General features: G+C 42.3%; 1 long non-coding RNA gene across 1 annotated transcript in view; it reads left to right on the top strand.

The window, feature by feature from the left end:
- Nucleotides 1-10,109: 10,109 nt before the first annotated feature.
- The window catches only part of LOC118519226 (uncharacterized), a 31,754-nt gene continuing 27,216 nt past the window's right edge, over nucleotides 10,110-14,647 (top strand). Inside the window, exon 1 of the long non-coding RNA XR_013445146.1 lies at nucleotides 10,110-10,626. This is a non-coding gene — a long non-coding RNA (uncharacterized LOC118519226). The remainder of the gene's footprint in view (nucleotides 10,627-14,647) is intronic.

The following is a 14,647-nucleotide window of genomic DNA, read 5'->3' as shown; positions in this document are numbered from 1 at the left end:
CTGGCAGAGGAAGGCAGAGAAGCTGAGCATGCGTGGTGGGAGCTGGTGGAGAAAGCATTAGGTCATCTGCTCCATCCTGTCACAGTGAGATTATCCCCTAGATGGCAGTTTATGTTTCTGTGGTTTGCTGAGGGCTTGGGCTACTTTTAAGTAATTTTCTTCAAGGTCTTTGAAGCCAGTTTAAAATTATTTTGTGAACTATTCATTCTATCACATGCTTTAGCAAAATCTACCACAATCTAATATAAGCATCAGGATATGTTCTCTGTGACACAGCCCGGAGTCTCCTTTTCTTAAATTTCAACTCTCTACTTCAAAACTCTTTACCTCCCTGGTGTTTACATTTTTCCCAGGTACTGAGTGTTTTCACTCAGTCTTGCTACACAATCCACAAGAGACTCTTTAAGGTGCATGCCTGTGTCTCCAACAGAGACTTTATAAATGAATTGAATGTAAGGTGGTAATAAATAGGTCATCATTGAGGGTTACAACCTGTTTTGTTTTTGCTTCTCTTTATTTTATTTTTATTCTTTTTTTTTTTTTTAGAGAGAGGGAGAATGAGGGGGGCAGAGAGAGGGCAGAGGGCAAGGGAGAGAGAGAGGCAGAGGGAGAGGGAGAGGGGAGAGAGAGAAACTCAAGCAGGCTTGACACTCAGCGCAGAGCCGACACAGGGCTCCATCTCACAGCCCTGAGATCATAACCTGAGCCGAAATCAAGAATCAGACGCTCAACCTACTGAGCCACCCAGATGCCCCTCTTTGCTTCATTTTTAATTCAGCCAGTACCAGGTATTTCTTGAGGGTCAATTACAAGAAAGACACTGGGCCATAGCTCTTTGGCCCTGGACCTTGCACACTTTTTCTCTGCCTGCTCCTCCTGAAGGTGATCACACACACACACACATACACACATACTCACACACACTCACACACACACACACACACACGCATTTTTGTCCCCATCTGGTTTGTTTTGTTTTTGTTTTTCACATTTAGTACTTGTGTAATGTTTTGTTTTCTGAGTTCACAAAGTTAACTTAGAAGAGTTTTTCTCAAACTTCTGGTTGAAAATAATCACCTGGGGCAAAAATACAGTTTCTTGGGCCTTCTGAGTCAGTTAAACATTCTTTAAAATTTAATAAAAGAAGGTTCACATAATCCTTGGCATATATGTTCAATAGGGCTGAGGAAGGCACCATATAGTTTATTTATTTATTTTATTTTAAAATTTGTTTATTTTTAAATTTTTATTTTATTTTAGTTTATTTCTTTTATTTCTAGCAGGTTTCTCATCTGATTCTTGTCAACAGATAAGTTAAGGGACCACTGGAGGAGGAGATGTTCTCCTGGGTCACTTTCAACTTTAACACAGTGCACTTCAGACAATCCTGATTACTTTTCTCAGAGGTCTTCATTGATAAATGACATCAACTATCTTCTTTAACCTCTGGCCCCAAAGTGCTCTTGCCTCTGAGATTCCATAGCAGATATCCATATTCTTCAGTAGTGACTCATGCACTAACTCGCAGAATTTCTTCAATGCCTCAAATTTTCCTTAAATCTTTGATTTTATTTAGTGTTTTGAAATTTTTCATCATGCCACCTGAGACCATGGTAGACTCCTCCAGAGGAGGGCAATGTTTTATATATTTCTGTTTATTCTTCATTTTTGTTCACACAGTGTTTTGCTCTCAGATGAATGAGGTTTTGTTCCTAATTTGATTTTCCCTTTAAATATGAGTATTTTGCTGCATGGGTAAAGAATATACCATTTCATTGCATATACCAAGAAGCATACGATTTAGGAACCCCAGTTTTATCCTCATTGGTGCAGCTGTTGGGTGCTCATATAACCCCCTAATCCTTTATAAAAACTTAATCGGACAGCTGCCTTGATAATCCACAGTTTCAATAACAGCCTCTGTTGAGGAAAATAATATCCCATTGTAGTAAGTCTCACAGATGAATGATGTATCTCTGCAAAGAAATGCTGAATGGACAGGAGTCCCCTAAACTGGGAATCGAGCTAAATGCTGAAAAAAATCGCCTTTAAAAATTTCTGCCGTGAGATGGAATTATAATCTTTGGATTTAGCAACTGCTGGTATCTTTGTTATATGAGTGGTTTAATTAGACTGTTTCAGTGTAGTGGAAGAGCTCTTTAAAGGACTTTTAACAAGGATACTATTGTTAAAGGAAAACAGCTCTTTCATTGGAGCCATTAAAATTATAGGAAGAAACATGAAAAATCACCCCTGGCAGCATATTTTTGAGTTCGGCTGTGACTTCTCCAGCCTAATCACCAAAAAACTCTGCAAGGCACTCCTTGTTTACACAGCAGTTTGATCTGGATTCTTGTAAAATTAACATAGGTTGACAAATTAAACTGAACACCACCACCCTCCAGGACATAAAATGTAAAGGAGATTAAAACAAACATGGGGAATGTTCCTGTAATCACTCAGTGTAGAGTCAGATCCAGTAAAACAAAAATCTTGCTTGTGAATATAATTGGGTGCAGAGTATCAGCCCATAGTTGATATTAATTACTTTATATATGTACCTACATCATTTTTCATACACCACTAAAATAGATGTCTTTGTTTCCCCACCGATTTTTTTTTTTTACCAGAATTTACTAGAGACATCGACTTAGTTCTCAAGTTAAGCAGTTCAGTGGTTTTGCACTATCACAGTTTAAAATCTCTCTCAAGAATTCATGAAATAAGCATCTTACATTGTCGGTGGTTAATTACATTAGAAAATTCAGTCTCTTTGAACTTATCCTCAAAAGGGATTTTTCTTGTAAATGAAAAAGACTCACAGGTAATCTGAAACTTATGTCTCAATAGAATTTGACAGGAAATACTCCTCAGCCTTGTCCAAGTTTATTTAGAAGTACAAATAAAAAGACTCCAAAATTTTAAATGAGAAACTCATGTTTGAATCCTGACTTTGAAAGAAAAGGAAATAGATATTATGTTAATGTAATTACTCTAACACCAACATTCTGTTTTGCCAACTGCTCAATGTAACCAGGGAAGTGAGGTGAGCATAAAGAGACACATGGCTGCTCAGCTAGGGCCTCGCAAAGTCACCAAGCAAAGTGGGCTTTTGTCATTCTTGCCTACCCTGTCTTCCTATTGCAGGGAATCCTGATAAAGAGACCCAAGCCCGGAGGGCCCGCTGTTTCCTCCCCCGGTTCCCTGGCAGTTCAGGCCACCAGCTGCATCTGCCAGAGACTTCGAGCTTGGCTGAGGAATGCAGATGTGCGGGAGGCCTTCCCAGATGATGGCCAGTGCCCCTGAGGGAGGGGGGCGTCCAGCTGTGGCCAGTGGAACCATAGCAGGTGGGTGTGACAGCCTCTGGACTGTTCTGTGATGCCATCTTGGCTCTCTTATCGTCCACGTCTCCTCCTGTGTTGCTCTCCAGCCTTCCTACCCATTCTGTCAACGATGTGACAGCTTCCAATGAATTCCTTTCCTGCTTAAAGCAGAGTTAGCGTCTGTCTGTGGAACCAAGCACCCTGACTACGAGGTTAATTCCAGCAATTTAGGACCAGAAATTCCAGTGTGCCCACAGGTTAGTGAGCTTATGTCATTAATGTTATTTAGATAAACTCTTCCTCACTCCAAATAAGATTTGAAATTACACAGAAAAGCACAAACCAACAAGACAAAAAAATAATAGAAACAGGAGGAAGGAAAAATAAAGGTGTTGGTATGAGCCAGGTTGCTCATGCACTACTTTATCATGAGAAATGGAACTTGTAGGCAATTGAGAGCCCTCAGTTCACCTGGGTCCTCACACTCTCTTCCCTGCTGGAAACCCTTTCTGGGAAAGCCAAAAGAGCCAGAGGCTTCCATGGGGAGGGCGAGGAATATGGAGTCTAAGCAAAGGAAATGGGGCTATCTTCGGGGGCGGGTCACAAACCACAGTCCCAGGGCTCCTCTGTCCTGGCCTTGCTATGGCCGATGAGTTCCTGCTTTGGCCTCTGCAGTGTCTTTTAAGTCTCTTCTTTTAAAATGGAAATATATTTGGAAGAGATAATATATTGTCATTTACTTTAGCCAAGTGTTTCCCAAACTTCAGTCATTCATGTCCTCTCTTTACAATCTTGCCATATTCAAATACTATTTCTTTTTTTTTTTTTAAGATTTTATTTATTTGACAGAGAGACAGAGAGTACAGATAAACAGAGCGGCAGGCAGAGGGAGAGGGAGAAGCAGGCTCTCCGCGGAGCAGGGAGCCAGACGTGGGGCTCGATCCCAGGACCCTGAGATCATGACCTGAGCCGAAGGCAGCCGCTTAACCAGCTGAGCCACCCAGGCGCCCCTATTTCTTTTTTTTCTAAGTACCTACAAAACTTTTGTTCTAAATAATATATGTGAATGTGAAAGCTTGTTATGCTATATATTTTTTAATACTCATGGCAATAAACCCATAGAATTAAAGTGATTATACATCATCTTGCATTCTACAGAAAGTTTATTAAGTGAACTAGGATTCCATCCTTGTTTAAAAAGTTGTGCATGGAAGTTAAAATTTTGCAATCCTTACCTTACCTACCAAAAATGTCTATATTTTACTCTAACCTTGCATTTATAGTTTGGCTAGGTGCAGAATTTTGGGTTGAAATCATGTCCTCTCAGATCTTTGAAGGCATTTCCCCAACACCTTCGAGCACCATCGGCGATGTTGTGAGAGGTCAGAAGCTGGTCTAATTCACAGTCTTTTATGTTCCTTTTTTTCCTCTCTGAAAGTTCTTTTATTCCTTTTATCTTTGGCATTCTAAAATATCACAGGTTGCTTAGTTGTTTTGGGTTTTTGTTTGTTTGTTTGTTTCACTGGGGTTTTTTTGTTTGTTTTTAAATTCATTTTGCTATACATGAGCTCTTTTAACCTAAGCATTGTGACTTCTGAGCACTAAGATTCTACTTTTGGATATTTTTTCCCCTTCAATTTTCTGTGCTGTTTCTGGGACACCTATTAGTTAGATATGGGACTTCCTGGATTGGGTCTCAGTGTTTCGTGCCTGAATCAGTCAGAGTTTGATCAGGGAAACAAAAGCCTTTCTGTGTGTTTTCAGTAGGAAATGTTTTAATATAAGGAAAAACATTGGAAAGGCCGGAAGAGGGCAAGTTTCTTGAACTGTTACTGACTAGCTCAGTGTGCAATCCCAGCAGTGATGTTCACCTTGCAGCTGCTTCAGACCTCGTAGGCATCTTCCGCCTGTGTGTCTGATGACCATTGCTCTGGGGAACAACACCTCTACTGTTCCACCTTCCAAATTACAGATACCCCCTGCAGGCTCTAACCTGAAACGTGTGGGGGGGGGACAGTCTGGGAGATGCAGGTCCTGCTTCTTTGTGATGCAGAGAAGTCCTTAGCAGGGGCAGCAGACATGCCAAGGTGACAGAGACAATCCAGCACAGTGACGCTGGCTCTGTGCAAATCCTAAATGCACCACATACTAGCTGTGACCTGGGGGAAAGTTCCTAATTGCTTAAGGCCTTCTTCATCTCTCCCATTGTAAAGAGAGGGAATGATATTACTAGCTACCTCACAGATTTTCTGGGAGGACTGATTGAAATAATGCATGGAGAGGGTATAAATCAGTGCCTGGCACATATTCAGGTGCTTTTAGTATATGTTGGCTATCTAATTTTTGTTATTACTATTTAATTACTGTTTACCTTACATTTCCACCAATGTCATTTTGCTCTAAATTTTGAAAAAAACTTCTTCAACATGGTTTTCCAGACTATCCATTTTTTTTATAACAGTAATAATTTTAATCACTAAGGAAAATGTATTTAGATTGTTCTTTTTTTTTGGTAACATCTTCTCTGAGTTTATTCTTTTTTAAAACATGCTTTTTTTTTTTAAGATTTTATTTATTTGACAGAGAGAGACACAGCGACAGAGGGAACACAAGTAGGGGGAGTGGGAGAGGGAGAAGCAGGCTTCCCGCGGAGCAGGGAGCCCGATGCGAGGCTCGATCCCAGGACCCTGGGATCATGACCCCAGCCGAAGGCAGACACTTAACGACTGAGCCACCCAGGTGCCCCTAAAACATGTTTTTATTTTTTTAAGATTTTATTTATTTATTTGAGATAGAGGGAAAGCAGGGGGTGAGGGAGGGAGAGAGTGAAGCAGGCTCCCCACTGAGCAGGGAGCCCCATGCGGGACTCAATCCCAGGACCCCGGGATCATGACCTGAGCCGAAGGCAGATGCTAAACTGACTGAGCCACCCAGGCGCCCCAAAACATGCTTTTCTTTTAATAAGGTCTTGGGAAGATGAAGAGGTAAAACCTTGGGTCTGTCTAGTTTGTCATTTTGCGCAGAAGCTGACCGCATTGGATCAAGGGGCTCGGTGGCGGTGGTTATTCTGCAAGCGGTGTGCCAAGCGCGTCACTTTCATACTCTCACCCAATTCGGCTCAATCCTAAAATACAGGTGGTAGTATTGTCCTCGTTTCTAAAGATGAGATAACTGAGGCTTACAGAGGTCAAATGACTCACCCAGGTCACACAGCTCGTAACTGGTAGACATACATGTAATCACGGATCTATTGGTGACAGAGTTCAAGCTCTGAACCCGGGCTGCTAGACGGAGCTCATCCTAGGAGATTGCGGCCCGGTATCCTCGCGCATGCGCATGTCTCTGTGTGGCTTCCACCCGCCCTTGGCAAAATTTGCAGGTATAAACAAGCCTTACATAGATATATGTGTACTATGGGAAATTTTTAATGCACTCTTCTATTATTGTCTAACAGCAAGTCCTAGCAGTGAATTTGCTAAGTCAGAAATTACCCACTGTGAGACATTTTTATGTGGTTTGACAAGCTGCCCTTGAGAAAGGAGGTTGCAGCATTTCGCATTTGTTATCGTCTCCGTGTGTGAAAGCACCTGTTTGCCATCTGCTCACCAATGGCTGGTGTTACCCAAATTTTGCCAATCTCATAAAAAGGAAATGTTATCTCACCATGTAAATTTGCTTTATTTCATTTTTAGTGTGGCTAGACAGCTCTTCAAATGATTAAAGGTCATTTATCTTTCTTCTTTTGAGAACTGTCAGTTCATTTTCTGCTCAGCTTTCTACTGGGATATTGCCTCTAGCTGGGATGGATTTGCAAGGTCTCTTCAGGGATAGCAAACTTTTGCCTGTTATTTATGTTGCAAATATACTTTCCTGTTCACCATTTCTATTTTTACCTTTCCATATGGTATTTGTAAAAGGAGTTTTAAGTATTTGGGTAGTCAAATCTATCCTAATTAACTCTTACATATATTCTTTCTTTCAGTGGATGAAAGAATGAAACCAACATGTGAGTTGATCCATTAGGAGTGTGACTTCCAATCTGAGTTTCTAAAAGAATCAGACAACTCCACAACACGTTGGCCCAGCTTCAGGAAGTAGGTGCGCTGTTTAAGATGGTGAAAATTTTCACTTACACACTAAAGATTTACCTAAGCCAACTTAAGAAAACTCAGAAGGATTTCCAGCTACTAAGCTTACCCTTCCAGCTTACCTCCTGCTTCAGCTGAGTGGTGCTAAAGTCGGACTTGGAGTTCGGATGGTAATGGAGGCTGTTGGCATGGGTGTGGGTAGGTCATCCCTATCCTTTAACCCTGAGCTTCCAAACTGGTACCAGCTGCTGACATCAGAAGACTTCTCTGCTATTTCTCCAGAAATTTCTCCAGTTTTGTTCTTTGTTTCTGTTTCAGGTTGCTCCCAGGATAGATGAAATTCAAGTCATAACTGACTAGAGATCAGATTTATAACAAGACAGTTCACCAGGCAAAGGTCCCCGGGGTTTGGGAGAGCATGTGAGGTCTGGGCTGCAGAGAACAATTCTAAATTAAAGCTCCAAGTTCAAGGAATGTGAATGAGGCACTGGCTCTATTTCAGGGTGAGGTTTTAATTCTCCCTGTTCCTGCCTTTTCAATTAGAGGGATCTCTCTGAACCTTCCCCCTACCTTCCTTCTCCAGGGAATCAAATCTTCCTTAGTCATGGCCACCACAACTATCTTAACTCTTATATTTTCTCTTTCCTAGGATAGTTGGCTCATCTGCTCATCTGCTCTACAAGATATTGGTCTTCCTCTGGGCAAAACTGTGAGCTACTCATTTCTGTATCTAGAGCACTTAGCAGAGTGTCAAGCATATATTAGGCACTCTATAAATGTCTTTTTATTGTATCTGTGTTAGAACAATAGAAAATATTTGATTCCAACCTGCTGTTATGACCTTGGCTTGGGGCAATTGGGAATTAATAACTTCTGATATAAGTTGATATGAAAAATAGCTGTATCCCAGTGGGAATTATGTCAGACAGTCATTCAAAGAGGAAAAATTGTGACCCTCAGATAATCCCTTTAGGGGAACAGCCAAAGACTGAGCATAACTAGACATGGTCAGAGAGTCTGTCTGCAGAATAGGAGAAAAAAATATGTCTGGAGACTGGGCTAAGCACATAGTGTAACCAAATAATGCTTCAGCCATTGTATCCGTTGATCAGTTTACTCAAATTTCATTGGTTAATCTTACTTAACAAATCATGTAAAATAAGGTAGTTATGAGATATAAATTTGGCATGCCACGAGTTACTTGAAGACATATGAAGTTCAATATAATTAACTGACCCTGAGATTCGTGTAGACATCTCAGAAGAATGTTTTACATACCAAAGCTTCTTGTAGTGTGCCTTTTCTAAAAATGACCAAAATGCGTTGCAGCAATTTTAGAGAAGGGCTATGCTATCAATAGAAGTCCTTTAAGCCCATGTTTTGGACAAACATTTGCTAATTAATTCCAGAAATTAAACAAGTACCTAGATTTTTTGTAACCTACATCCAGGAATAGTTTAAAGATTTTTCTTTCTGCAAAACTGATCTAATGTCTTTCTCATATCAAAATTCTTTCCATGCATTGCACACACACACACAACTTGTAAATTATTTTAGGTTTACTGCAATTACATCAAAACACTTGGTGCCCCCAAATGCCTGAAGATTTATAGCATGAAAATCTCCTCTGTTGAAAATGCTGCCTCTTTGCCTTTCAGACTAGTGGGCAGTAAAAACATGGGATTATTAGGAACAGTCTCTTAATTTTCTGGAAAGTCTCTACTGGATAAGCCCCTCCTTACCTTCACTGTCTGGCAGAGTGATGAGCACAGATAGAACACTTATGGACTCTGACTCCCTTCACTGTGTGCTGAGTGAGGACTAAGGGTAGATGTATGAATGGCCAGATGGCTTTTGGAAAGTAGGAAAACAGGGCTTTCTATTGCTCCTGAAACACTTTTTCTCCTACTAGAAGACTGACAAGGCTGGAGAATCCAGCCCAATATTGGGAATTCAGTTCAGTTCAAGAAGTGACGGTGTGCTCCCGGACTCTATAGAAGGAGCTGTGACAGTACTTACTGGTGCTTGGTCACTTGGTTATCAGCATTAGAGTATGTATGAGACTGTCCATGGGAGTACACTGAGGTCTGTTTTTGAGCTACATTTGACATTGATAATGTTTCTTGGAATCACGGGCCATTTTGGTTCTCTGGCCTCATTAAGGGTTGGTATACTGTTGAATCATAAGCTTATTTTCTTCCTAACCTGCCTTAACTGAATGTATTTGGTGGGCAACCCAAGGGTGAATTTTGGTGGTTGGTTGGTTGCTTTGTGGCTTCTGAAAAGTGAGCCTAGCTAATATGATTGTGGACAGTATCAACTACGCATTACTGTGTTACCCATCCCTTTCCCCAAGAGACTACCTGAGAAGAAGCCAATTAGATATTGGAAATAGAGTCAAAATGGAGAAGTATGAAAACTCAGTAACATACAAACGGAGAAGTGCGAAAAGTCACTTGAGGAACCTGCCAGGAAATCAGTCTATTCTTACTGAATTCATGATGTTCCCCATCACTCCAAAAATTACCAGAGATCCCTGGGTGATAGTAACTAATATTGTCTTTCCCTCTCTCATCTTTAAAAAGGGACAAAAAAAATGGATAGCAAAGTGATGCAACCTCTGAATGCTGCCAAGACATGAGACCATTGTTGCCTCATTTCTTTCAGTGCTTTCCTTGTGGGGCCAGAAGTTCCTAGCCATGACTTGTGAATATGGTTCTGCCGGGCCTTAGAGCTCCCTGGGCATGGGTCTGAAGTGATAAGTAGACCCGCGTGGGCTGTGATGCTACACACTTTTTTACTAGCACTTCCAGTCCTGCCTTGGTGCTTGGTGAGCTTAGCAGTTTCCTTTGAACGGTACCGCCCTGGGCTGCTTTCTCATTGTCACAGTGAGCGAGCATTATACTGTCCTTTTTGTGGGAGAAGTAGAGCAGAGAGGAGTGAAATAACCCCAGGGGTGAAAAATAGAAATTATCCACGTTGGACTGGAACGTCATAATTCTGTCAGTCATCCTGATGACCATTCATTTCTGCAGAATATAAAAGGGAAACCAAAGTCTCTCCCAGGAAAACTGCCTTTTGAGTTCAAGCCCTCAGGGAAGATCTTTGATGCATTGTTCTTCTTCCTTGTTGTGCCTTCTCTTCATTACAAATAGCCTTTCATGAAGCTTACAAGAAGGGACATGAGCACCAGCACCCAGTGAGCAACCCCCTAGGTGAGTAACCCTGGGCAGGGCAGCTGGGAGGCAGCTCAGGGAGGGGCAGGAGGACACAAACGGTCTCAGGATCCAAAGCAAACTTGCAGCTCTTCCAGAGCCCTTGACCACTGTTTTGTGAACTTAAGAGGAGGTGCAGATCTGTCCCTCACTCTTCCGCCTTTTGCTTATGATGTCACCAACACATACAGTTCCACTGGACACACTGCCATATTCCTGTAACCTTGGGCAAGTCACGTCACCTTTAAGGGCTTTTGTTTATTTATAGAGGGAGGATAATAGTCCGGACTGGCGGCTCGCTGGAGCTCCCATCCGTGATACAAAGGGGTGGCAAAGCTGAGCGTCACTGTCAGGGTTGGCGCGGGACAGAACTCAGAGGTGGTTGCCTCCATTTTCCAGCTGCGTGGGCTCCTTCTCCAGAAAAGATCGATGCCCACCTTCTCCAATCTTATAACAGCCTTGGACTTTCATTCTTGAGATCTTTTTAGCAGTTTCTTATTCCCACAGTTCATTTACCTAAGAGATAGCAAAAGTGGCTCAAGAGAGATAACATCCATTTGTGTATTTTCTTTTTAAAAGAACTGTTGATCTTCTCTAGTTTTTCATAAAAGACAGAATATTAAAACTGGAGGAGACCATAACAAAATCATACACACCCATCTACCCGCCTCCATTGTTTAAAAAAGCAATTGAGCCCGAGAGAGCTGAAGGGATTTGCTCCATGTTGCATAGGCAGCATGCAGCAACAGCACGATCGGACCAAACCAGTGTCCGCTCTGTTGGGCCATCTGTTACTGGACCGCTGGAGAGCAAGTGATCTTCAAAGCACCGTGCCCACCACACCACAGGTTAATACTTCTCCTTCTTTTCTTTAGTCATCCCTGGCAATGAAAAAGTCTTTTTTTTTTTTAATCACTTTCTCTACCAAATTTACAGTCAACTACCAATTTATTATCATCAGTGAATGTTTATTGAGAACTCATAATCTTCAGAGTACTGTACAAAATATTGTGGTTTTTTTTTTTTTTTTTTAGAGTGAGAAAGCACGCACGTGAGCACTTGCGCAAAGGCAGGAGCAGGGGGAGGGTCAGAGGGAGAGGGAGAGAGAGAACCTTAAGCAGGCTCCACGCCCAGCATGGAGCCCAACACAGGGCTCAATCTCGGGACCCTGAGATCATGACCTGAGCTGGAATCAAGCATCGGATGCTTACCGACTGAATCACCCAGGCGCCCCCAGAGTATCGTACAAATAATTAAAAGTATGTGCGCACACATAGACAGCCACAGACCCAAACAAGGGACTCTAAGGAGGCTGTGGTTTGGCTCACTAGATAAATTAAAAACCTTCAAGATTATTTAATCTTCTTTCAAAAACTGTGTCTAACATGTTTCTCGGAAAGAGTAAGTGACGACAACAGAGCTGAGGATGACTCCATCAATGAATGTTTGTGGTTATTCACAGTGAAGATGCAGAAAGTAAAGAATCAAAACTGAGTCACCACCAAGAAGTTTAAAAGTTGGCACCAACCCACAGAGCAAGATAATGGTGGAGTCAAGACCAGGGTGCCTCTGTCGGGCTATGTTTTATGTTCTATTGGTCGGACTCTAAGTTACCAACACAACTATATTCTATAATAATAACTCTTGCCAAGGGTTCTTCCATCTTGCAAAGAGAAACCAGATGAAATGAATTTTGGTAGAGCACAGTCAGATATTGGGAGGCCTAGCCATTGGTTCTTGCCTATATTCAGGATTCCTACTCAGGGAATAAAGCTCAATTTTGTGGAATACATATATTTGAACTTGAAGGTATATCTTTTGAGGATGGAGGTACTGGTTTTCTTCAGGTCATAGAGAACCTACCATCTGCTCCTTCACTGCAACATCTTTGCTTGGCCTCTGGGTTTTCTTTTTTTGCAACCTGCTCACTTACTAACCACAAGTTTTCAGCTGGGTGCATTGTGACATCTAATGAGATTACAACAAGGCAGGCCCATGGCCAGCCATCACTACACAGAAAGACACAAGAGCCCCAGCTAAACACATCATATAAGGCTTATCTTAAGATATGAATCCTTGAAAATATCAGCTCAGCAATGACAAAAAAGAATTCTGCCTAGTTAGAGTTCTCTGCAGGAAGTATTTTTGATATTGTTTTGGCTTTAGGAAAAGAAAAACAACTAGACTTCGTGGGGGTTACCTAAGTGCACAGTGAAACTGCAGATTCAAACGGTTTGAATCCTGTCCTCCAAATACAGAAGTCTTATGTGAAAACAATCTCATTTTCATTTTGCTTTCTGGGAAACCCTCCAAGGCATGGTGCATTGCCAGCTCTTTGTGACCTTCAGTTCCCTAACTGCTCCCAAGGGAAACTTGACCTAGGAACTGTCAAGAGGAGGGGGGCGAGTTGGTGTGGGGCAGGGCAGAAGTTTCATTCTCTCCGCTCACTGCCCAGAGTGAATGGGTCCTCCTGCACCAAGACCCTTAGAGCCTCTGAGGGCATGGAGATGCGGACAAAAGTGCAATGAAAATACACATTTGCCCGAAAGCAAGGACGCATATAACAAGACTGTCACATGGGATGGAGACTTAGCTGGCCAGCCAGGAGAAGTTCCCAGTGAAGCATTAGGAATAAAAACTTTTGGTCCCCACAGATGCACAACTGATGAAGTTTCTCCCTGACTCCTCAGAGCATCTTAGGGCTGAAATGAAATTCACAGGGCACAAGAATGCCGGCTGTAACTTTAGCTGGCTTCTAGAAGTATTGGGACACCACTCGTGACAGATACCCAATCTGTAGGAAGAGTTCCTTAGGTTTTCTTGCTTGACCACAGGACACCAGCTGGTCAGAGAGTTAACCAAGACAGGAACTGTCTATATCAAGAGACCCCCTACCTACGTATGGTATATACCATCCCACAGGCCTGCAAGCAGTGGTTTCTGACCTTTTGCCTTGCAAGAATTCCTTTGATCTCTTAACTCCGCTTATGGGCACATGGCTTGAATTGGCTTTTGCCTTTAGGGCAGATTTTATTAAGTATCCATTAGTATCTTCATTTCCACTACTCAGTGAAAATCTAATTAGAGTAACAACATTACCACACTGACCTGATAGAATCTCAGCCAAAAGCAAAGCAATCAACATTTGAGTTGGTCTCTGTAGCCCAAGAACAGGCTTTCTAGTCAGTTGGCATTTTTAATTTCTGAAAATGGCTTTTATTGTCCCATTCGCACATCTGTGAGCCCAAAGAATCCAGAAAACTGCTTGTGTATTAGGAAAAAAGAGCAAAGAATTTGGATTCGCGAGACCTATGGGACTTGTGAGCTGAGTGACATTGAGAAGGGCACTCACCTTTATTGAGTGTTGGGTTCCTTGTGTGAAAGGATGTGTCTGAACATGACACCGCCCTTACGGGGCTGTGATGAAAATGAAAGAAACCATATGGGGAGTTTTGACGTATTTCCCTTGCTCAGAGAGAGAGATTGGACTGCGGAAATAAAAGGTCCTGGTACAATAAATGAAAAATTTGTCTCTATGTTACATTAAAATCAAACAAATCAACAAAACAATGTTTGTTGACCAGAAGAAGAGGACGATTTTCTTTCGCAATTTCAGAAAGGGATCAAAATGCTGAGCTGAGGGTGAGGGGTGTGTGTGTGTGCGTGTGTGTGCGTGTGTGTGTGGTGTGTGTGTGTGTGTGTGTGCGTGTGTGTGTGTGTGTGTGTGCGTGTGTGTGTGTGTGGTGTGTGTGTGTGTGCGTGTGTGCGTGTGTGTGCGTGTGTGGTGTGTGTGTGCGTGTGTGTGCGTGTGTGTGTGTGTGGTGCGTGTGTGGTGTGTGTGTGCGTGTGTGTGTGTGGTGTGTGTGTGCGTGTGTGTGCGTGTGTGTGTGTGTGGTGTGTGTGTGCGTGTGTGGTGTGTGTGTGCGTGTGGTGTGTGTGTGCGTGTGTGTGCGTGTGTGTGTGTGTGTGGTGTGTGTGTGCGTGTGTGGTGTGTGTGCGTGTGTGTGTGTGGTGTGTGTGT

This window comes from Halichoerus grypus, chromosome 1 (genome assembly GCF_964656455.1).
Source record: "Halichoerus grypus chromosome 1, mHalGry1.hap1.1, whole genome shotgun sequence".
Lineage (NCBI taxonomy): Eukaryota > Metazoa > Chordata > Mammalia > Carnivora > Phocidae > Halichoerus > Halichoerus grypus.
Note: the sequence above shows the minus strand (reverse complement) of the source record. Positions and strands in the feature narration are given on the sequence as shown.